The sequence below is a fragment of the Orcinus orca genome, chromosome 4 (assembly GCF_937001465.1).
Source record: "Orcinus orca chromosome 4, mOrcOrc1.1, whole genome shotgun sequence".
In the NCBI taxonomy this organism is placed as follows: domain Eukaryota; kingdom Metazoa; phylum Chordata; class Mammalia; order Artiodactyla; family Delphinidae; genus Orcinus; species Orcinus orca.
The window spans coordinates 83,607,043-83,632,300 of record NC_064562.1 but is presented as its reverse complement, the minus strand read 5'-3'; the positions used below and the strand labels follow the sequence as shown (position 1 = coordinate 83,632,300).

Below are 25,258 nucleotides of genomic sequence, written 5' to 3'. Positions count from 1 at the left end.
AAGGGGATTGAATAATAACTGAGATTTGATTTCCTGCCAGATGAATAGATGAGGGGTCAACGCTGATGACGTTTGGTTTAGAAAAATAAGGACTGTATGTTTTACACCCTGGTGTTAAGAATTCATTAATAGCTGCAACTGGTAGTGTTAGAAACAGATCAAGGCGTGTTCCACATCATCTTCCATCGGTACCCACCCAGAGGTGCTCAGCCAAATCAATTCCAAATTAAGGAGATTATGTACTACATGTATTTATAAAATGGAAGAAACATTTTTGCCTCTTCTGTTCTCTTTTCCCCCAGGAATAATTTAAATACAAAAGAAATAAAGAAGTTATAAAGAACTCCCTTTTCCTGTGCTTGTTTTTCTAATATTGCATGTTATTTCATAACACTGATAACACAATATGAAGACCAAAAACAAGCTAGACTTCTTTAGTTCAACTTAATTCTTTGCTTCTAAACAATGGTGGGATCAAAACCCAGTAGAAAATTTGGCCTACGAGACAGTTTTTGCAGTTAAGGAGTCTACTAGAACTGACGGCAGCGCTCTTGGTCTTTTTCAAGAGGTAAAAATTAACATCTTTCTCTTTTTAAAAAAGAATTTCTTCCCCTCTTTGCTAATTTGGAGTTTCTCCATTTTGAAGTTTTCAGATCTGTACTAGAGATTGTCCTCTGTGGAATTTCTTCTTAACTGCCTGGAAGATTTCATGAAACCAGCACCCACTGTATATACCTTCGCCTTGCACCTAGCTGGGAGACTCTCATCAAATTACCAAGTAGGTGAATAAATAAATAAATTTCTCTGTAGAAGAAGATAGTTAACGAACTCATTTCTGTTTGCGAAATTGCCTTCATTCTCAGACTGTTTTTCTGCTCTTTATAATTTCCTGCATTGTTAACTTTAACAGAAAAAAAAATGTCTTTAGTAGCACTCCTGTATCCTATTTAAACAGAAATTTCTTGACTGTCCTTCCATACTAATGCAACTCTAGTCTTCAGGGGTTGATAGAAACATTCAAAAGGACAGCTTAGCATATTATCAACACCTCCCACGGGTCCCAACTGTAGGCACTTTGATTAAGTGTCAGTAGTAACATAGACAGAGAGGGTGACTGCTGCGGGTGTAGATAGAGAAGAAACTGTGTGGGGCAGAGAAGTTAGCTTCTCTCCTTCCTTGAATGAAAAGCTATCTCCTGATGTAATGGAGAAAATGAATCCTGTACTTAGTATGAAACAGAAAAATTAATGATTCACAATAAAACACAGAAATCATACTCTAATATACATATATCAATGGTTTTAGTCAAAGAATCTTAAGTAAACAGTCACCTTGATGTATAAAACAAACTTCAATTGCCATATTTACATATCTAAAGACTTACCTGTACTAATATATTTGTTAACACCCTCGTTTTTTTTGCCCCCCGCTTACATAAATCTACTTAATAAGGAAACTTCAGGAAACCGAAAGTGCAAAGATCTATTTCCTCCCTCTACCTCATCCGCCTTCAGCCCCAGGCTCGGCCCCAGCCCCCAGCATGGAGCTTCCCGCACAGCCCCCTGCTGGTGGTCATCAGATAAATCCTCCTCCTTGCCAGGCAGAGCTTTCTCTGGTGGCCCCAGGTGTAGCTCCCAGCATGCTGTGGGAGCGGACTGCTGGGATGGAACGGAGGTCTTCCCAGTGGTGTCTGTCCAGAGCAGCACCGTCCAGCTAAAATATAATGTGTGCCACAAATGCAGACCATATGTGTTATCAAAAATGTTCTAATAACCACATTGAAAAAAGTAAAAAGAGACAGGCAAAATTAATAAGAATACATTTTACTTAACCCAGTTTATCCAAAACATCTTTTCGACGTGTGATCCATGCAAAAAACTATTAGTCAGACATTTTACATTCTTTTTTTTCCTACTATGCTTTCAAAATTGGGTGTGTATTTCACATCACATTTTAATTTGGATTAGCCACTTCCAAGTATTCAATGGCTGTTTGGGCCTGATGGCCCCATATTGAACAGCATGGGTCCAGAACATACTGTGGTAGTACGTTCACAGAGGGGTGGGCAGGGAAAATGTCACTGCCTTAAATACCCCAGGTATTACACTTTGGGAAACACTGCCCTTGGAGTTTTCACAGCCTGAGTTCATGATATTAAGGGATCCCTAGTCAGTTATGCTGAGTGAAATTCCTTGGTTAATCCTAAAACTGCCTACAATGTCCTCAGAAATGTTTCAGGGACCTCCAGACTAGGGATTGATTATCCCATCTGAATTGCTACTCCTTTGGGCCATTGCTGAAACTATACAAAATTCTGTACCAGTGGCTGAAGAACACCTTAGTTAGGGGGCTTAACTTTTCCGCCTTTCTCCAGGCAATTTCTGTGATTTTATAATCAAAGCTTCCAAAGCTGTTGATTGTCAATGAGCTGTCTCTGTAGTGTTTCTACTGTACTCTTAATACTGTTTTATTTTAGGCCATGTGCATAGTCAACATGGAGTGTGAAAAAGACTGTATAAATCATAGAGCCATTTTAAAAAAACTCTCCTCACTACATGTAAAAATAGCCTCCCTTCTGTCATCTTGAGGGAGGATTGTTTAGTCACACAGCTCTGCTATCTGAATCCACTAGACTAGAGAAGCACTCAACTTTGTTTCTATTGACAATACAGGTCTGGCTTAAATATGCCAGTTCTAATTTTTTTTAATGTTTCTTAAAATAAATAAAATAATATTTAAATATAAAAAATAACTAGGTTTGAATTTTTTGGCATTTGTGGGCTAATGAATCATAAAGTCATAGAATTACATACCTTGAGGGAATTCCCTGGCAGTCCAGTGGTTAGGACTTAGCGCTTTCACTGCCGGGGAATCCTTGGTTGGGGAACTAAGGCCAAAAAAAAAAGAATTACATGTCTTTATAGAGGGTGAAAGGGTTAGTTAGACCCTCCAGGCAAAGCTCTCATATTGTAGATGACAGTTTTTCAAATAAATATCTAAAAGCCTTGATCCGGATTTTAATCCAAAGACTTTCAAAAATCAAGATTTTTCAAATCATTATATACGTAAGAAATGATCATAATTTTTAAAATCATAAAATTTAATTTATTTAATAATCATTTATTGGAAGTCTCCCATATACTAAGAAGTCTGGTAGATAAAGACAAATTATTTTATCCCTGTTTATATTTATTCCAATATATTATGATACTTTATGATAGAGGTTTATATAATTTGTAATGCTTTCAATAAACAACTAATAGTTTAGCTAACATATTATTGTTATTTATAATATATGAATATACTTTTCCTTTGTGGTTAACCACAATGTAAACATTGGCTAAATAACAAGCTAAAACTTTAGCCAGAGACATAAGAAACATTATAATAATATAGCAGAAGATATTTAATGACTGATAAAAGGAAAACTTCCTGACCAAGAAGGTTATTAGAGCACTAGAATGGCTTACCACAGAAGACTGGGATCATTATCTATAAATGTAGGTTATTTCTTCATTATTCAAGGTCTGCTCAAGGAAATGTACATGCAAGCAATGAAGAGACATTTCACTTTTACTTTCGGTAAATTCACTTTTTTTCCTACTTATGAAAGTAATCACAAGCATTTTGAAAACAGAAATAAAATCTCACTCATAATCCCTCCACTCTAAATGTAACCAAGATTAGCAATTTAGTATTCCTCATCTCTGTCTTATTTTCTATACAGACATTTTCATTTTATATTGCTTTAATCAAGGTATAATTACATTTTTCCTATTATTTTCACATATTACAACATAACAATTTTACATGATATTACAACAACAAAACATGATATTCATGAGATATGTGATGGGATGATTCTATGAGGTGTTAGTCCATGTATTTTGTTCCCCAAACCTATGACCATCTCTCCCCTTTGGGCTGCAAAACAAGAGGCCACCATCTGGGTAGGGTCAAGACAGAGGTCAGTTCTGGGTGTGAGAAAAAACACTGAATCCTAGCTTTCTAAGTTCAAAAGGAATGTCGAGATGTAAGGTCATTAAAAAAAAATTGTTTTGAAAGAAAATGCAACAGAGAGGCCAGTTCCTTCCCCATCACCAAGATCCAGAATAGAAACACTCCTCAAACCTGGGGAGGGTGGGGAAGAAATGCAGAAGAACCCGTAGGGTTTAGAAGTTAGTCGGCCGCCCTCAACTCCTCACATCCCAGCTCCTGTGTGTGTTGGGTAAGGGAACAAAAAGCAGTGGAGCTGCCCTCAGGAAAGCTCAGGGGGCGTAGAGGAGAAGGGAATGTGCCTTAATGGTCCTGCCTGGGACTCTAGTAGTTTCGCCAAGACATGGTAGAGTTGAGGAGAAGGCTGGAAGCAGGCAGTGGGACCCTGACAGATCCAAGATTCCCACAATGTTTACTTAAATATTGCCATGCAAAGGGCTCCAGTGAGTATCAGCGGTATCACTGTGAGGCAGCAGGAACTCCAGGTAGAAGGGGCAGCAGGTGGATGTGTTCCCCCTCTTTACACATTCTAAAAAGAGATGTACTTGAGCCAGGACATAGTGGGTATAATGTGGGGGCCATCCTCTAATAGAGGGACCCGCCCCCTCTTTAGGCAAGGTGAGCATGAGAGTGTCACGGGGATAAGTGGACCACTTGGGCAGTCTGAGCTTAATTGCCAGCAGTTTTGAGCAGTGCTGAGAAAGCGACTCCTAGCATCTGGAGACTTAGTGGGAAGATGCAGCACCTCCCACTTCAGAAACAGGGAAACCCCAGTCCCAGCAATTCTCTTTCTAGGACTACAAGGTCATTCACCAGTCACATTTGTCTCCATAAATATCAAAGATTTAATACTCTCTACATTATTTTATTTATTTATTATTTTTATTTATTTATTAATTTATTTTTGGCCACATGGCATGCAGGATTTTATTAGTTCCCTGACCAGGGATCAAACCCATGACCCCTGCAGTGGAAGTGTGGAGTCTCAAACACTGGACCACCAGGGAAGCCTCTCTCTCTCTCTCTCTCTCTCTCTCTCTTTCTCTCTCTCTCTGTGTACATATATATATATATATATATATATATTTTTTTTTTTTTTTTCCTCCTGCACCGATCTCTTAGTTGCAGCATGCGGGATGTAGTTCCCTGACCAGGGATCAAACCCCGGCCCCCTGCACTGTGAGCTCAGAATCTTAACCACTGGACTACCAGGGAAATCCCGGGAAGTCCCTCTATATTATTTTTTATTTAGGTATCATGGAAATCTAAACTCTTGCTATGTAGAATATGAAATTGCGAATGGAAGACTGTTTATAGAAAAAAGACTAAAAATCTTTAAGTGGCACATATAGGTACTCAATATTTGTTGAATGAATGAATGTAAGGACAATAGAATATAATAATTCCATTTGGGATCAGATTATTCATCTAGTATTTATAATCTAGTTTGTAGAAAAGTTGCTCTGTGAAATAATTATATATAGTATACTTAATCTCTCTTTTGAGTCAATCATTTTTCAATTATCCATTAATTTATCTAAATTAAAAAACATTTCTATTATAGTTTCAGCCTATACAACTTTAGGAATAATTTCCAAATGTTTATATTATGATATAAAGATATGGTTCTGTTCAAAACCTACCTTTCTTGTGACTCTTGCTCATTCTCCAATGATACAGTAGTTTGTAAAAAAAAAAAAAAAAAAAAAAGTATTTTCCTGAATATATTTTGAAGCAATTCAAAGATAAGTTTTTAAGTTTAATTTTCATCTTTATTTAATGCTAGAAATGGCTCTCAGATTAATAGTTAGCTACTATATGGTAAGATTTCTAATGGATAACATTGTACTAAATGGATGCTAATGGATCAACGTTCCATTGGATATTGATAAATATTATCAAGCTAGACATGTATTATCTATAGAGTAGGACCAACAAATTTAAAATCTTATCTGTAAGAAAGTAAAAAAAAAAAGGGGGGGTTAAAATGCTTTTGAGTGTATAAATTATATAAGCTTTACCAAGAGAAATTCTGTAGTAGATATGAAAAGCCCTAAAAGTTTTTATACCATTTGATCCAGGGGGTATTGTTTGCAGGACAGTGAGAGTGCCGAGTCCTAACCACTGGACCACCAGGGAATCCCCAGTTATTATTTTTTTAAAACTCTCATTGTTAACAGTTCTACTGAACTTAATGATTTTTAATAAGAAATAAAAAATTCAACAGCTTAAGAAAAAAAAAACAGTCCTTAATACGGGCTAGAGAAATCATCGTGAAAAAATGAAGAAAGCCTCACATATAAACACAAAAGAAAACATTAAAAGGAAGTGATCACTTGAAACAATTTTCTCTCTGCCCCACCTCTCTGAAAGATGAGCCTTCTATCTATGGAGAATCAGTGGAAGTTGTTGTATAATTTTTGGTATTGGCAATGACTAATAAGCTGTTCTTTAATTTTGCTTTAAAAGAAATTTCATAATAAGGAAAATTCACCAAGGATTTTAAAGCTTGGGTTGATTCAGCTAGGTGGTCTTAGGGGGGAAATTAACTTTTCTAGTTCTCACAGTCATTAAAAAGGAAGCTGTGTACCATCTTTTTCATCCTGGTGGACGCAAAGTAAGTGTTGTATCAGCTTTGTATATACATCCTACCATCCAAACATTCAGCAAGGTGAAGTTGGGTGTGAGGTGTTTTATATGGATATGAAAAATAGCTACTCATTCAATCCTTCCAGGAAAGAAATTTCTTACCAAATGGCAGAGCATTAGGCATCAGGTGTTAACAAAACCCCAGCTGTCATCCATGGAACTAACAGATGTTATGAGAAATATCCTGGCAACTCCTATTCAGTACTGTGACTCAAGACTTAATATTGGGCACTTCCCTGGTGGTGCAGTGGTTGGGAATCCGCCTGCCAACGCAGGGGACACAGGGTCGAGCCCTGGTCCGGGAAGATCCCACATGCCGCGGAGCAACTAAGCCCGTGCACCACAACTACTGAGCATGAGCTTTAGAGCCCATGAGCCACAACTACTGAAGCCCGCGCGCCAGAGCCCATGCTCCGCAACAAGAGAAGCCAACGCAATGGGAAGCCTGCGCACCGCAATGAAGAGTAGCCCCCGCTCGCCGCAACTAGAGAAAGCCCGCGCACAGCAACGGAGACCCAACGCAGCCAAAAATAAATAAATTTATTTATTTTTTTAAAGTGAGCTTGTTGTTTTTCATTAACCATATGACTTGAAGCTAATTACCTGGCTTCTTTGAGCCCAAGAGTTTTAATTTGTTGAATGATAAGACTTTCATATCTCTGAAATTCTTTCTAGTTCTAGCAGCTATTGTTCCAATTTTTTTTTTTTTCTTTTTGGCCGGGCCACACGGCTTGCAAGATCTTAGTTCCCCAACCAGGGATCAGACCTGTGCCCCCTGCAGTAGAAGCATGGAGGCCTAACCACTGGACCAGCAGGAATTCCCTCTAGTTCTTTAATCAACAGTTAGATTATCAATAAAAGTGGTATATTTCGGGCCCAGCCACTCCGCGGCATGTGGGATCTTCCCAGACCAGGGCACGAACCCATGTCCCCTGCATCGGCAGGCAGACTCTCAACCACTGCGCCACCAGGGAAGCCCAAAAACCTATCTTCTTTAAAAGCAATTCCTTATGTTAGCTTGTTTTATAAAATATCTTAGATGCATCAAAATGTGTAATTAAGAACAGAACAAACTTCTTTGTACCCACCATACAGCTAAAATGTAGAACATTACAGTTTTTCATCACGTTGGCAAAAATCCTTAAGTTTGACAAAACATGTTATTGGAAAATCTGCAGGGAAGCAGGCATTTTCATACATTGCTGGTCGGAATGCAGGAATATCAGGGGAATTTGGCAATATCTAGCAAAATTACGTATGCATTTAACCTTGGACACTATAATCACCTTTCTATAAAATGTATCACAAAGATATATAGGCAGAAATTTGAAATGATGTATGTACAAGGTGATTCATTGTAGTATTATTTGTAATAGTAAAAGATTAGAAACCATTCAAATGTTCATCAGTAAGAGACTAGTGTAAGAAACAATGGTACATCCATATGATTCATCCTATGCTGCTGTAAAAGATGCCCTGTAAAGTGCTGTGGGGGAGAAAAAAGAAAAAACAAACGCTATGGAATATGCACAGTATGCTACTTCCTGTGTAAGAAAGGAGACTATAGATATATGTGTGTGTGTGTGTTTTAAGTAACAATAGAAGGACAAACCAAAAGCCAATAAAAATGGTTACGTATAGTGGAAGGAAAAAACCAGAAGCAAGGTATGGCAAATAAGCATGTGAAAAAATGCTCAACATGGTATGTCATTAGAGAATTGCAAATTAAAACAACAAGATACCAATACACACATATTACAATGGCTAAAATCCAAAACAGTGACAACGCCAAATGCTGGGAAGGATGTGGTGCAACAGAAACTCATTCATTTCTAGTAGGAATGCAAAATGGTACAGCCACTTCGGAAAACAGTTTAGCAGTTTCTTACAAAACTAAGCATACTCTTACCATATGACCCAGCAATCACATCCTTTGGTATTTACCTAAATATCCACAGAGAAACCTGAACACAGATGTTGATAGCAGTTTTATTCATAATTGCCAAAACTTGGAAGCAACCAAGATGTCCCTCAGTAGGTGAATGGATATATAAACTGTGGTACAACCAAACAATGGAATATTATTCAGCAATAAAAATAAATGAGCTGTCAAGCCACAAAAAGACATGGAGGAACTTTAAATGCATACTGCTAAGTGAAAGAAGCAAATCTGAAATGACCGCATGCTGTATGATTCTAATTATATGACATCCTGGAGAAGGCAAAACTATGGAGACAGTAAAAGATCAGTGGTTGCCAGAAGTTCTGGGGGAGGAAGGGGTTAGGGATGAGTAAGTGAAGCATAGGGGACTATCAATGGCTGCTAAAATCATTAGGTGACATGTTGATGAGGGGCGTTATTATTACATGTGTTGATGAACCAGGTTGACCACTTTTGAACCTATTGATTGACAATCAGCATTACCTGCCTTTTGTTGTGATACAATAGGAAGTATACAGCATAATGAATGAAGTATCTTTGCCTAAGTAAATAAACCTAAATCTAAACCAAGCCTCTAAATCTAACTGCAAGTTTATAGGAAATAACATCCCATATTTATCAAAATGATAAAACTTGACAAGTCTGACCTTAGCAAGCTTGGTGAAGATGTGAAACTTCGGGAACTCTCACATTGCTGGTAGGCGTGCAAATTGACCATCCTTAAACTATGGGGAAAATCACCTTCTTGCCACTAGATGGTGCCTATTGGCTTTTGAGTAGTTTATTGTATTGTCTTCTATTAGGTTGCTACATTTCTGTAATTACTCTGCATCATCATTGGAGGAAGGGACTAGGCGAAAGCACCAGAGGAGTTGTAATCTGGACCCAGACAGCCATATCTGCTTTCTGCCTGTCACACCATGTTGGCACTGGGGACACATCTCTGAAGCTTGCTGTTTCCCCAAGCCACTTATTTTATTCAGTTCCTTAGCAATATCTATCTCTAATACTATGTCAAAGATATTTTTTCTGAAAAATATGTTTTTTGATATTCAATAGCTTCATTCCTATTTTTTTAGTTTGAGATCAGAGTTATAGGAAATGGTACAAAGAAATTCTATACACCCTTCACCCAAGACCTAGATTCCCTCTTATTAATATTTCACCATTCTCTTGCCTTTTCTCTCTCTCTCTCTCTTTCCCTCCCCTTCTCATTATCTCACATGTATAAATATATGAGATATCAATTATGTATAATTTTATAAACGATTTAATAGTAAGTTGCAGACATGATGTCCCATCGGCCTTATAAACAAGGGGCACTGTTAGACAAAAACGACAGCATCCCTATCAAAATCAGGACAGTTTCTCAGACTTTCCTTATCTTTTATAGTCTTGGTATTTTTGAGGGCCAGGTACTTTGTATGACCTTCAGTTTGGGTTTGTTTGTTGTTTCCTCATGATTAGATACAAGTTATGGTTTGGGGGTCAGGAATATTACAAATGCGATGCTGTGTCCTCAGTGCATCATATCAGGAAGCACACAGTGTCAATGTGTCTTCTTACTGGTAATACTAACCTTTCTCATTTTGTTTCTCCACTCAGAGATAATTAATAAATATTTTGTAGTTACTAATTAACATATAATTTTTAAGTATTTTGTGGGGAGATACTTTGGGACTATGTAAATATCCTTTTTCTCATCAAACCTTCACCTGCTATTTTGCCTGAATAAATTATTACTGTGGTTGTTACTAAATGTTCATTTTCTAATTCCATTATTCCTTCTACATTAATTAGCTGGCATTCTTTCCATTTATTTATTCATTTCTTTATACCAGTATAGACTCATGGATTCCTTTTGTTCAATGGTTTATAACCCATTATTAATATTATTTATTTTGATGCTCAAAATGTCCCATATTTCACCACTGGGAGCCCCTTCAGGTTAAATTCTGTATCCTTTAACATGTTCCCAATATACTTTGGGAGCTTCCTTATTTTCTGGAACAAGAAGATGTTTCAGACTCATCTTTACTTTCCATGGCACAGCCCTAGAACTGGCAACTTATCCAATGAACTCTGGTTCCTTTTTGTAAGCTACTTAGAAACCAAGATCTGGGTGTCATTGCTTGCAGGCCTCTCACCAAAAAGAGCTAGGATTACTCCTGTATCTACAGCTATATCTGTTCTAACATTCTCTCTCTTTCTCTTTCTCTCTCTCTCTCTCTCTCTTCCCCCGCTTCTCTGCCCCTCTCTCATTTATATATGTAAATAACTCTGACTTCACAGCAATCTCTACAATTCCAATCCGATACCTCAAAGTTTATTCTCGCCTCCCCCTTTTCCATATTTGTACCCCCTTCTCCAACAAGAACATTGTCCCGGCCCTACCATACCTGCCAGGTGTACCAGTTTAGTCCCTTTGACCCCAAATGCTCCTCAGTCATTTGCGATTTCTCCCTCCCCCTCACTGTGAACATATGATAAACCACTAAGCCCTGAATATCCTGCCTCCTAAATATTTCTTGAATCTGTCTGTTTCTCTATATTCTTTATGTATGATTATATGACTGGGAAAACTACCAGCTGCCTAGCAAGTCATCAGTGGAATTGTGGGAGCTAGTATATTCTTTCTCCCTCTCCCTCTAATGTTTCTTGGATTAATAAGACCAATTATTAAGTGTCTTATTAATCATGGTTAAAGAGCAACGTGTTCCCCAGCCCATGCTTGCTCTCATCCCAATAATTATTGAGAGAGCCCAAAAGTTGGATGTGAGGAGTTAAGTCTTAGTCCTGGTCCACAAAAATGAAGTGATACTCAGAAGGCAAAGCTCTCCTGATGGAGGAAGTGGCAGAAAGTGAGAGGCCACCTCTATCAGTCCAGCATCACTGGTGGCTTGGTATCTTGTAGCTTCCTAATCGTAATCTGTAACCTGAGTTTCTGTGGATAGGTGAGTGCATCTCAGTTTGATGCTGTACTCTCTTTTCTAGTAATGTGCTCCAGAAGTCCAGTTGGCTGTACTTGTCTTTTAAATATTTTGCATCGTCAATGACCTTGCCTTATAACCTCAGAGTTGATCTAAGAGGTAGAAGTCAGGTAGGGTTGGGAAAAGCACCTTTTCTCCTGATGATAAAAGAAATCATCACATTCTAGAAATCTGAGGAAAATGAAGAAAACAAACATCACCGTAATACTATAACACTCGGATATAATTTCTTCCAGTTTTTTCTATGCTCTTGTAAAACAAACTTGATTTTATTATAGGCATTTACTTTTATATCCTGTTTTTTCTGTAATGTTATCATATAAGCATTCTTCCATTTCATTTAAATGTCTTTGTAAACATCATTAATGAAAACATAGATGTGTCCTAACCATGTCCTAATTTTTACATTGAGTTTGTTTCCTGTTTTTTACAATGCTGAGTAATGCTGGAATAAACATTTGTGTACATAAATCTCTGTTCTCATTGATAATTATCTTCTTAGGTTGGATTGCCAGATGTAGGATATCTGGTCAAAGTCTATGAATACAGTTAAGCTCTTGGAGCGTATTGCCAAATTGTTTTCCAAAAAGCTTGCTATAATCTACCCTTTCAGCAGCCATATATAAGAGTGAATGCCTTTCTCACTCTGACACTGCATCTTAAAGGATAGGATAAGAAGTAAGAATAGGATGATAAAAAGGGAGATAAATGGAAAAGAGAGATCAAGTAGTCGCCTGAGGAAGAACATTCATTTCTAACTTTTATCTTTTTACACTAGGGTGTGAGGTGATGTTTAGCCATTTTGATTTTCTTGGGAGCTTTTAGCCCGGTCTGATGTACACATCTAGGGAAACAGAAGATCCTAGATTCTAAGATACTTTGGTGATGTTGGGACATTCAGCTTTATCATTTGGTGGGAAGGTGAAAGAAATTGAATTGCCCAGTCTGGACACTCTGGAGCATCCTCCCTGCCTCTTTTTCTCTAACCCTTCACAACTGATCAATCAACAGACCCAACCATTCTGCCTTTTCTCTGTCTGTCACCACCTCTTCACCCCTATTAGCTTCTCTAGTTAAGGCTGTCATCCTTCACTTGAATAAATGCAATAACCTCCTAACAGATCTCTCTCAAATCAACCTTTACATAAAGTAGTCTGTCTAAAGCATAAATCTAGCCATCTCACATTCCTCTTTAAAAGCCCTCAAGGGTGCCTCATTGCCTACAGAATAAGGATCAAGCTCTTGACAAGGGTCTACTGACCTCTCCCCCACCTGTCACTACTGCTGCATCTTACTTCCTCCTGTCCTGAGCCTTATACTTCATTAATAGCAAGCTATTTATAGCTACTGCACAAACACCACTTTGTTTCTTGCCTCTAATATGCTCATTCCTATTACTTAGCATACCCTGCTCCCTGAAAATGACTTTATTTCTTTTTCCAAAATAGTACAATAATTGCCCCTCCTTGGAGTCATATCATACTTCCCTGTCCCACAGATATCAGGTTTGGCTACATGGTTTGTTTGGACTAGGAATATGTGAGCAGAAGTTACGTTTGTCACTTCCAAGCATAAGCTTTAAGAGTCAGAACATGGCTTGCTATGCTCCTTTTTTTCCCCCATGCTATGAGATTAGTAATGTGGACAATCTACAATGGACACGAACGAGAAGTAAACCTTTCTTGCTGTGAGCCACTGAGCTTCTGGAGTTATCTGTTACTGCAGCATTAAGAATCCTATCCTGGGGACTTCCCTGGTAGTCCAGTGGTTAAGACTCTGTGCTTCCACTGCAGGGGGTGGGGGTTCAATCCCTGGTCAGGGGAACTAAGATCCTGCATGCTTCGCAGTGTGGCCCAAAAAATAAGTAAATTTTTAAAAATAAAAATAAAAAGAATCCTATACTGGCTGATAAACTGGCCATCTCCTAATCATTCTTTCACACAGGGTACTACCTCCACTGAGGTTCTGTAATAGATGTATGGCTACCCAGTACTTGATACAAGCAAACTTCCTGTTTGGAGAAGCTGCCATTGCATGAATTTTGTCAGGAGGCGCTTTCTGCCTCCCACTGGGGAAGCCAAAAAGAACTGACCCTTGTTCTCCCAGATTCCTCACAGCTAGAGAATAGGCATGTGACCTAAGGTCAGCCATTTGGAAGCTCTGGACTCAGGACTTTGAGTCTTAATACAAAGAAGCAAGAACAGTATATTATAGTATCATTTATGTTGCTAGTGGCAGCTGCCAGTGTCCAGTGGAGTGACAGCAGTGAGAGTGCAGTCAGGGATGTAACAGTGAGTGTCCAGTAGTGACAAGATAAGCAGACTGTTCCGGTGGTGTGATCTAGCTGTCTTTCAGACTGCCAAGTCCTCTCATTCCTGCTCATTTTCTGAGCCTGCTTTTCTAGTTTTCCTACCAATTCTTTGATGTACCTAATATCCTTCCAATCAATCCGTTTTCTTCTTAAATTATCCAGAGTTGCTTTTGGTTGTCTGCAATCAAGAAACTTATTCTTGGGCTTCCCTGGTGGCGCAGTGGTTAAGAGTCCGCCTGCCGATGCAGAGGACACGGGTTCGTGCCCCGGTCCGGGAAGATCCCACATGCCGCGGAGCGGCTAGGCCCGTGAGCCATGGCCCCTGAGCCTGCGCGTCTGGAGCCTGTGCGTCTGGAGCGTGTGCTCCGCAATGGGAGAGGCCACAGCAGTGAGAGACCCGCGTACCACAAAAAAAAAAAAAGAAAGAAAAAAAAGAAACTTATTCTTACCAATTCCCAGGGCTCGAAGTGACCTGGTCTCCACGTGGAGTCACATTTTCTTTTTCTTTTTTATTAATTTTTGTGTTTTTTTCTTTCTTTTCTGTCTCTTTTTTAAGTCACATTTTAATAGCCCAATCCTGCATCCAAAAAGAACTGTAAAAAGAGTTCCAATCCCTGTCTAATTTCTCTGAAGAACATTAAAAGGGATCTCTTTTATGACCCATATTTACTGATATTCATGCTCTTTCCTCACCCACCTCCACCCTGAGAAATTTCTCACTCAGAGCTCCTCTAGAGCATCACACTCACAAACTTCCCACCTCTCCACACCTGGACTGCCCAGCCCTGGGACCTCTTTTCCTCTTACCCTCTCTCTCTGCCAGCTCTTTGTTATCTAGATCCTCTTACCTCATCCAGTTAGGTCCTTATGTACTTTATTTCACCTCCCAGACCTTGGTTCTCTCTACTCATTTTTTCAATTCTGCAAAAGGTCTGGGAATCAAGCTGGCCAAGAGAAAATTCTCCTTAAAGTAGAGGTGGCAAAACGGCAGCCCACAACTTAGTTTAAGTTGTAGAGTGTTGCTGTTGTCTTTATTGAGTTAGTTTCCAACATTTAACAGTGGGTGAATTTCACCTAAAAATCTGGATTTCCAGATCTTCTGGAAAATTAAAAGACCTGGCAACACTGGGATCCCATTTTCTCCATGGTAAGAATCGACGGGAGCTTGATAGCAGCCGTCTCCGTTGGTGGGGCATCACTCCAGTTCTCCATGATCCCTCCCCACTTTTCCTCATTCAGGTTGCTTTTCTACCTCCTGTGGGCATTTGAATTTGCTACCCCTGCTCTGTAAGGCACACCAGGAAGGACAGGAAGCATCTGTGAGATGAAAGAGCATGTCTTCTTTAGGGATGGGGCATCAAGTGAAAGAAAGCATACAGGAGGGTAGCACTTGCATATTGTAAATCCTGTCCTGCCACAATAGGACAAAGGAGGAGAGACTAGTGAAAGAGGAGCATAGAAGAAAGTGAGGCAGTTTCAGAGAGCATGGTGGGTAGGGGGACAAGACAAATGGATTAAGGTGCCTAGCTGGCCTGAAGGATAAAAGTGCAGTGTTTACAATCTTCCATGAGCTTGTGTTTTGGAGGCTTTCTCTCTCTCCTCCCACCCTGCACTCCTGCTAATCCTCCCCCCTTCTCTATACCTGAAAGGCATCATCCTTGATGTCCCTCCAAGCTGCAGAGGAAGCAGTATAGTGCTCTTAATTTAGAAGCAGACTGCATTTGATTCTACTTTAATGCATAAGGGAGAAAGCTTTTGAAAGGAATCTTTTCTTAAATCTATCTATCTATTTATTTGTATATTGGCTGCATTGGGTCTTTGTTGCTGCGCACAGGCTTTCTCTAGTTGTGGTGAGCGGGGGCTACTCTACGTTGCTGTGCACGGGCTTCTCATTGCAGTGGCTTCTCTTGTGGCAGAGTGTGGGCTCTAGGCGCACGGGCTTCAGTAGTTGTGATACGTGGGCTCAGTAGTTGTGGCTCGCAGGCTCTAGAGCACAGGCTTAGTAGTTGTGGCACACAGGCTTAGTTGCTCTGCAGCGTGTGGGATCTTCCTGGACCAGGGCTCGAACCCGTGTCCCCTGCATTGGCAGGCAGATTCTTATCCACTGCACCACCAGGGAAGTCCCTGAAAGGAATCTTAAGGTAAAATATTTTGAAAAGAAGAGTTACCTTCCAAAGTTTGCTTATATTTCTTTTATATGAATTTTTCTTATGCAGTGTTAAAGTTCATGTAAATTATCAAACAATTGGACTAAAATTTCTTACAGTAAACATGTTGTTTGCTTACAACTTTACAAGCTCTTCACTGAGAAAACTTACTTGAGACCTATATCTCTATATTATATCTGTATCTGTATGTGAAAGAGAGTTTCAACCCTTTAGTACTACATGATTGTGAGTATAAAATAAAGCAACAAGTTTCAGACTACTAGAGAGGAAACCTATGGCAATGTTTAAGGAAAAGAGGGGGGTCAATGAAACACTGGATTGTGAAGGTGCTCCACTTTAACATTATTCACTCCTTCCTCTGGAAGGAATTCAGGGATTTTAATATTTACAGTAATACATCACATTCATGCTTTTCAGGGAAGATCCTAGTGTTGAATATTGTTGAATTGATAAATGGCAGATTTGGGTTACTATACTATTCTGTTTAACTTCCATTTCTTGTCACCTTTCTTGACATATTATTCCACTTTCTTGTAGTGCTTGGTTATTTTTTATATTGTAACCAGAGACAGCAGAATTTTTTACAAGCTGATAAAGTAAAATGATATCCATTATGGAGAATAATTGGAAATATCTAGTTAGTTTGAAGATGCACATACCATGTGACCCAGAAATCCTTCCCATAGATATATATCCTAGAACTCTTGCATATATGCACAGGGAGACCTGTACAAGAATGTACTTGCAGTATTGTTGGTTATAATCTCTATTAATAGTAGAATAAATAACTGAATTGTGGCCTATTGATTGAACAAAATACTGTGCTGTAATGAAAAGGACTGAACTATGGCTTCATGTATCATTATGGAGGAATCTTGCAAATATAATGTTGACGAAGGGGAAAGCAGGTTGCAAAAGAAACATAGTATAACAATATAACAGTATTTGAAACAGTGTGGCTTAGTCATGCAGATACTCTGGAGTCAGACTCCTGAATTCAAAGCCATCTCCACTATTTACTACATGTGTGACCTTGGCAAGTAACTTAACCCATCTTGGCCTCAGTTTCCTTCTCTGTGAAATGGGGATAATAATTGTTCTACTTAATGTGGTTATTATGAAAAGAAAAATGAGTGAGTACTAAAGTACTGAGAAGAATACATAGTACCATTATTTTTCATACAGTGTATCTTCAGTCTAAAATCATGCAAAAAATACTGGGTATTTTGTAAGAATGTATACATGTAAAAGCACATAGATATGAATGTGAATGAAAATACAAATTAATGATAGCAGTTATCTCCTGGACAAAGAGCTATTTCTTTTTTTTTCTTTTTTTTTCTTTTTTTTTTTGCTGCACTGTGCAGCTTGCGGGATCTTAGTTCCCTGAGCAGGGATTGAATCCAGGCCCCGGCAGTGAAAGCGCCATGTCCTAACCACTGGACCACCAGGGAATTCCCAGAGGAATTTCCCACATCTATTTCTTGAGCTGTGGTAGGTACATGATTTTTTTAATTATAATCCTTATGCCTTTGTGTATGGCTAAACTATTTCATGATAAATTTTAAATCAAATAAATAAAGTTTAGCTTTAAAACTATACACACAGTGTAACCAAATTTCCCCCAAAAATTGGAAAATAGAGGAAAATTCACCCCAAATCATACCCTTAACCCACAATTTTTAAAAATTATGTAATTCTTATTATCCAGCAATCCCACTCCTGGGAATATACCTGGACAAAACTATAATTCAAAAAGATACATGCACCCCTATGTTCATAGCAGCACTATTCACAATAGCTAAAACATGGAAAAACCTAAATGTCCATCAACAGATGAATGGATAAAGAAGATGTGGCACATATATTCAATGGAATACTACTCAGCCATTAAAAAGAACTAAATAATGCCATTTGCAGCAATATGTATACAACTAGAGATTATCATACTAAGTGAAGTAAGTCAGAAAGAGAAAAACAAATACCATGTGACATCACTTATATGTGGAATCTAAAATATGGCACAAATGAACCTATCTACAAAACAGAAACAGACTCATAGACATAGAGAACAGACTTGTGGTTGCCAAGGACGGCGGGGGAGGGAGACGGATGGACTGGGAGTTTGGGGTTGGTAGACGCAAACAGTTGCATTTAGAATGGATAAACAACAAGGTCCTAATGTATAGCACAGGGAATTATATTCAATATCCTGTGATAAACCATAAGGGAAAAGAATATAAAAAAAGAATGTATATGTGTGTATAACTGAGTCACTTTGCTGTACAGCAGTGATTGCAACAACATTGTAAATCAACTATACTTCAATAAAAAAAATTATGTAATTCTTTCAACAACACAATGAGGTTGGTGAATAAGAACGTTATTTCTGCAGCGTTATTCATAATAGCCAAAATCAACCCAAATGGCCATCAGCAAGCAAATGGATAAACAAAATGTTGTATATCCATACAAAGGAAGGAAATTCAGCAATAAAAAAGCAATGAAATGTTGATATATGTTACAACTCAGATGAAATTCAAAAACATTATGCTCAGTAGAAGGAGCCAGACAGAAATGACCACATATTGTATGATTCCATTTATGTGAAATGTCTAAAAAAAGGCCAAAAAAGTGCCTAAAATAGATTAGTGTTTGCCTGGAGCCATGGGAGAGGAAACAAAGTGCCTGCCAATGGGCACAGAAGATTTTTAGGGGGTGATGGAAATATTCTACAACTGGATGGTGATGATGGTTGCACAACTTTGTATATTACTTTGTGAGTTATTAAAATTCATTGAATTATAAACCTAAAATGGGTGAATGTTAGAGTACGTAACTTATATGTCCAAAAAAACCCCCACTGTTTTTTGTTTTTAACATCTTCATTGGGGTATAATTGCTTTACAATGGTGTGTCAGCCTCTGCTCTAAAACAAAGTGAATCAGTCATACATAAACACATGTTCCCATATGTCTTCCCTCTTGCGTCTACCTCCACTGTTTTTAAAAAGTCTTTAAAGAATAAACACTTATGCACGGGGGAGAGGGAGGGAATGTTATTTTATTTTATTTTATTTTATTTTTTGCGGTACGCGGGCCTCTCACTGTTGTGGCCTCTCCCGTTGCGGAGCACAGGCTCCGGAAGCGCAGGCTCAGCGGCCATGGCTCACGCTCCGCCGCATGTGGGATCTTCCCGGACTGGGGCATGAACCCGTGTCCCCCGCTTCGTCAGGCGGACTCTCAACCACTGCGCCACCAGGGAAGCCTGGGAATGTTATTTTAGATTACAGACATGAACATGGATAGATATAATTCTGAGAAAGGACCCAGAACTCTACCCCATTAAACTATGTCAGTAAAAACCCTCCAGGTAGGTTGAGGTAGAGGCTGAAATCAAAGGCACCTTTCTGTCAGGGTCTCTGGGAGGAGGCCACCTTACAGGAAGACCCTCACCAACCTGGAATAGCCATAATAGAAAAAAAAAATAGTAATGGTGGCACCATTAGGCAGAGAGAAATCTGGAGATGGTGCTCCCAGCGCTTCATGTTCTGTGGGTGGTTTGCAGGAGATTCAGAAGTTCCTGCATGCCCCAATTTGGGGAGAGTAGGCACCAAATCCTGGAAATTGTGATCCTGGGACCATATACCATGTATCTGTTGATGACCCTCAAATTTATATCTCACATCTAACTCTAGGCTCCAATTTCCAATGGCCAACCTGATATCTTCCCTTGGGCATTGCACAGAAATATACAACTAAACATAGCCCCAAATGGCAATCTTGATCTCTACAGCCCCAAACCTCCCCACCCACCATTCCCCCAGGTTGCCACCCCCATCCACATCCACTGTCCCAGTCTCCCCAGTACACAGAATCCACTTTCTCTATCTCCACTGCTACCACTTGTTCTCAGCCACCATAATTTCTCTCCTGGACAAAGCAACAAACTCTTAACTGGCCTCTCTGCTTCCACTTTTGCTTTCCTCCAGCCTATCCCACACACAACAGCAAAACTTGTTTTCTTAAATGTAAATTGGGTCCTATCACTTAAATGCCTAAGACTCTCCAATAGCTTCCTATTGTACACAGAGTAAATCCCTGAATCTGGCCTAAGTCCCCACCTGGCATTCTTCCCATTCCTCACTACATTTATTCACATTTGTTCTTCTTTCAATTTTCACATTTCCTAAGCGCTTCCCATCTCAAGGCTTTGGCACTTACTGTTCCTTCAATTTGTACCTATCTTTTGCCTTCTCATTCTTCACATTTCAGCTTAAATATGCCTCTCACAAAGTCACCTTCTCCAATCACTTTTTGTAAAGCAACCTCCCTTTTTTTCCCTTCCTTCATCTCCTTTTCATTTTCTTCACAACACTTCTCACAATTTGCAACTATTATGTGTTGCTTTACTTATACTTTAGGCTGTTTCTCTTATGAGAATTAAACCTCTATGAACCACACGCTACTTACTATTATAGCCCCAGCATACAGCAAAATACCTGGAATGGCTCAATAAAGATTTGTTGAATGAAAGCACTTAGAAAACCACTTGAATATTTCCCCCTATTGTTCAATTTTCAAAAAGAAACAGATTTTCTTGGTCGCATCAGGACTATTTTGTTTACAAGTAAAGGAAGCCCATTTAAGATGCAGATACAGAGATGGAAATAAAGATGCAGACCTACTAGAGAATGGACTTGAGGATATGGGGAGGGGGAAGGGTAAGCTGGGACAAAGTGAGAGAGTGGCATGGACATATATACACTACCAAACGTAAAATAGATAGCTAGTGGGAAGCAGCCGCATAGCACAGGGAGATCAGCTCGGTGCTTTGTGACCACCTAGAGGGGTGGGATATGGAGGGTGGGAGGGAGGGAGACGCAAGAGGGAAGAGATATGAGGACCTATGTATATGTATAACTGATTCACTTTGTTATAAAGCAGAAAGTAACACACCATTGTAAAGCAATTATACTCCAATAAAGATGTAAAAAAAAAAAAAGATGCAGATACAGGATTCTCTCAGGAAGCTGAAGGGCAAAGGTACAGATGTGTCTTAGGAAAGAACTCAACACAGGAGTTCGGGTACTGTAGGGAACCTGGGGATTTTACCCTACATGCAAGCTAACAAGTTAGCCAGCCACCGTTACATTCTGGCAGAAGACAGAAGGTTCCTGAGTCAGAGACAAAGAACAATATATCATTCATACCCATAGCAGTAGCCAGAGTATCAGCATTTGCACTGGTTCTGAGCTCCAGTTCCCACAGGGCGACATGAAGAGAGCCAGGTGGTGCTTACACACCCAGTGTGTTGTGTTGCAGGTGACAAACTCCAAGTTTAGGGAACCCAAATCTTTTATAATGGGCAGGATGCATGCCTGACCTTGGCCCTGGGAGGAAACATTATTTTTATTGTATTGGATCATAAACAAACCTGCTTTTTTGCTACAGAGAGACATTATCTTTATATTCCAAGGTTGTTTGTTGTATAAACATCCTTGAAAAGATAATCCAGAACAAGAGTGGCAGTGCCTCACTCACAAGATATGCAGAAATGCAAGAGATCCAGGGAGAAATGGCTCCCACCAGGCAGGTGAGGGGGACAGGATGCCCTAAGCCCAAAAAAATAACAGACATCCACCAAAATCTCTGGACCGTGGTAGCTTTTAGAATGGTTGTGGGAATAAGTTTAGCACTTTTTACAAATGAATTCAGGGAATATTTACTAGTTTTTATCTTATAGAACCTTACCATTAGAAACTATTTTTCTTTTTTCTTTTTTGGCTGCGTTGGGTCTTTGTTGCTGCGCCCGGGCTTTCTCTGGTTGTGGCGAGCGGGGGCTACTCTTCGTTGCAGTGCAAGGGCTTCTCATTGCGGTGGATTCTCTTGTTGCAGAGAATGGGCTCTAGGCGCGCAGGCTTCAGTAGTTGCAGCACGCGTGCTCAGTAGTTGCGGCACGCAGGCCCTAGAGCGCAGGCTCAGCAGTTGGGGTGCACGGGCTTAGTTGCTCTGCCGCATGTGGGATCTACCTGGACCAGGAATTGAACCCGTGTTCCCTGCATTGGCAGGCAGATTATTAACCACTGCGCCACCAGGGAAGTCCCGTAGAACCTGTTTTTCTTAAAAAAAAAAAAAAAACTCTTCCCAAAAGGTATAGAATATTTTGAAAACAATATTAATGTGTTTTCACAACAATTGGTATGGAGGAGAACAATTTAAATTCCTGGCAATGATGCATTTGAAATAATTCTTTAAAACTAATTTCACTTTTTAAATTTTCTTTTTCCAAAGAGTGTACTGTGGGGACTTACCTGGTGGTCCAGTGGCTAAAGACTCCGCACTCCCAATGCAGGGGCCCTCGGTTCAATTCCTGGTCCACATGCCACAACTAAGAGTTTGCATGCTGCAGCTAAAGATACCACTTCCACAACTAAGAGTTCGCATGCAACAACTAAAGATCCCACATGCCGCAACGAAGATCTTGCACGCGGCAACGAGGATCCCGTGTGTCGCAACTAAGACCCAGTGCAGCCAAATAAATAAATATTTTTAAAATAAATAAATAAAGAGTAGATTGTGGCAAAGGGTCAAGAAGGGTATGGTTTTATGTTTTTCCTGCTTAAGGGAATCTGAACTACTCTGATTCTGTATGAATAAAAACAAAACTTGGAGCATTTATAGCTGTCTTTAAAAGAAATTCAAGGCAGTACTAAGGGACTTAAGTGCCCTCATTTAATCCCTCATGACCATTTCAGATTTTTAAAATTATGTTTGTACATGAATTTGAAATTCTGGTTACCCAGAACTCTGTAGATGAAGAAAGTCATATAGTCTTAGGAAATAAACCAGCTGTCAGAGTAACCTTATTCTATGATTTATCTCCAATCAGTGATTATGGAATGGTAGTTTGTAAACAAATCAATGATTTATTTGCTGTTTCTTCAGTTACACTTATTGATACGTATGTCTTAGATGATGAAACCATAAAATACTGAATTAACCAGTTTAATTCACTTTATAGAGAACTTAGCATAGCAATTGAGTGCTTAAATATTAGCTAAATTAGAAAATGGTCCACAAATCAATTATAGAACCAAGATTTTCAATCTCAATGAAAGACGAATACTTAGAAGCACCATTTCCTCTAACTTAGTGTTAGTACTTTTTTGTTGTCTATCTCTGAAATTTAAGAAAATATATTTTCTTTTTCCCCTTGTTGGTCCCATTTCTAACCCAAGAGAAACTAGAATTTATTTCAGCTATATTTAGCAGTAGAGTTAATCTGTAATAGAAAATTTAAATAGAACAAATTACATATTATCTTTTATAAAACTGAATATATTCTTTTTTTTTTAATTTACTTATTTTATTTTCTTTCTTTTTGGCTGCGTTGGGTCTTCGTTGCTGCGCACAGGCTTTCTCCAGTTGCGGTGAGCGGGGGCCACTCCTCCTTGCGGCGTGCTTCTTACCGTGGTGGCCTCTCTTGTTGCGGAGCACGGGATCCAGGCACGCAGGCCTCAGTAGTTGTGGCACGCGGGCTGTAGAGCACAGGCTCAGCAGTTGTGGCGCATGGGCTTAGTTGCTCCATGGCATGTGGGATCTTCCCGGACCAGGGCTCGAACCTGTGTCTCCTGCGTTCGCAGGCGAGTTCTTAACCACTGAGCCACCAGGGAAGCCCTGTTATGTATTCCTTGAAAACCCAAAATATTTGAGGTACCTGATGAAGTTGATGTGCTAACTATTGCCTTTCTGCCCATAATCCCTTCCTGGACATGCTATAGGATTCTGTTCACCTCTGCCCCCACCCCCACCTCATCTTGTTCTCCCACAGTGGACTAATCTTAGCCTAATAATACGTGAGTCTAATATTATGTCACCCAAGAATCTGGAACTGAGACACTGAGAGACTGAGTGATTAGGTCACAGTAGGCACACAAATGTCAACAGTTGTTACAACACCAAACAAAAACCCACATGTAAACTGATGTTGTGAAGGGAACTCACAAGCCATGAGTAGGCAGAAGTTTTGAGAGAGAATTAGGGGAATGGAGCAACTGGCAAACACGCAAGAAGCAGAGAAGAGAGGGCTCTTGTTAAAATGTAAATCAGGTCGTGTCACTCTTCAGCTCAAAATCTTCCCTTTTCTTCTCATTTTAGCTGGAGTAAAAGCCAAAGTCTTTACAAGAGCCTAGTAGGTCCTATAGACTCTTTCTTCCATCCCTCTGACTTTCATCTTCCAAGACTCTCCCCATCACTCACTCCAGTTTAGCCACATAGGTGTTGTTCTTCCTTGAAGCCAGGCACATTATTGCCTCAGGGCCTTTGCACTTGCTATTCTGTTGGCATGCTCTTCCTAAGTTACCTGCATGTCTTGCTCTCTCACCTCCTTCAGACCTTTGCTCAAATGTCATCTTCTCTGCAATGCTTTCTCTAACCACACTATTTAAAAATTCAATACCACCCCTGCCCACATTCCTTATTCTCTTCTCTGATTTATTTTTCTCAATAGCACCATCATCATATGGCATACTCTACATTTTAATTATGTGTTTATTGTCTGTCATCCATCAGTCAAATGTAAGCTCCGTGAAGTAAGGTCTTTTTCCTCTGATTTTTTTGCTCTATGCCCATTGCCTAGAATAATTCCTGGTACATAGTACGTGCTCAATAAATATGTTGGATAAATAAATGAATGACTCATTAAAGGAGATGGAGGACATTTCCTTGGTTTCTTACTTTATAGTTCTGTTCCTCAAGTGGCCTGGCCACACTGTATTACCTACTCTCCGATGTTATAATACAACATTTTTTTTTTTACTCATTAGATTTTTTAATAGTTGACATATACCACTAGCATTATAATATCCAGAAAAATCTTTTTTGTTTTTTCAAAATAAATGAGCACACATGATACACAACTATAATGCTTATTTCTCTTACATGTTTTGGCTTCATCATCTCTGACTGCTTCTTAATACGATAGCAATTTTTTAATATTAATATCTCAAGTGATAACTGGAAGATAATTTGGTTTTATAGGTAATACAATTTATCTTTTTGCTGTTATTATTATTAAAAATTTTTTTAACATCTTTATTGGAGTATAATTGCTTTTCATTGTGTTAGTTTCTGCTGTATAACAAAGTGAATCAGCTATATGTATACGTACATCCCCATACCCCCTCCCTCTTGCGTCTCCC

The 25,258-nt window shown here is 39.3% G+C and overlaps 1 long non-coding RNA gene across 1 annotated transcript in view; it reads left to right on the top strand.

Annotated features, from left to right (window-relative positions):
* LOC125964306 (uncharacterized) overlaps positions 1-25,258 on the top strand; it is a 50,784-nt gene that overhangs the window by 15,871 nt on the left and 9,655 nt on the right. The window contains exon 2 of the long non-coding RNA XR_007477211.1: positions 647-778. This is a non-coding gene — a long non-coding RNA (uncharacterized LOC125964306). The remainder of the gene's footprint in view (positions 1-646; positions 779-25,258) is intronic.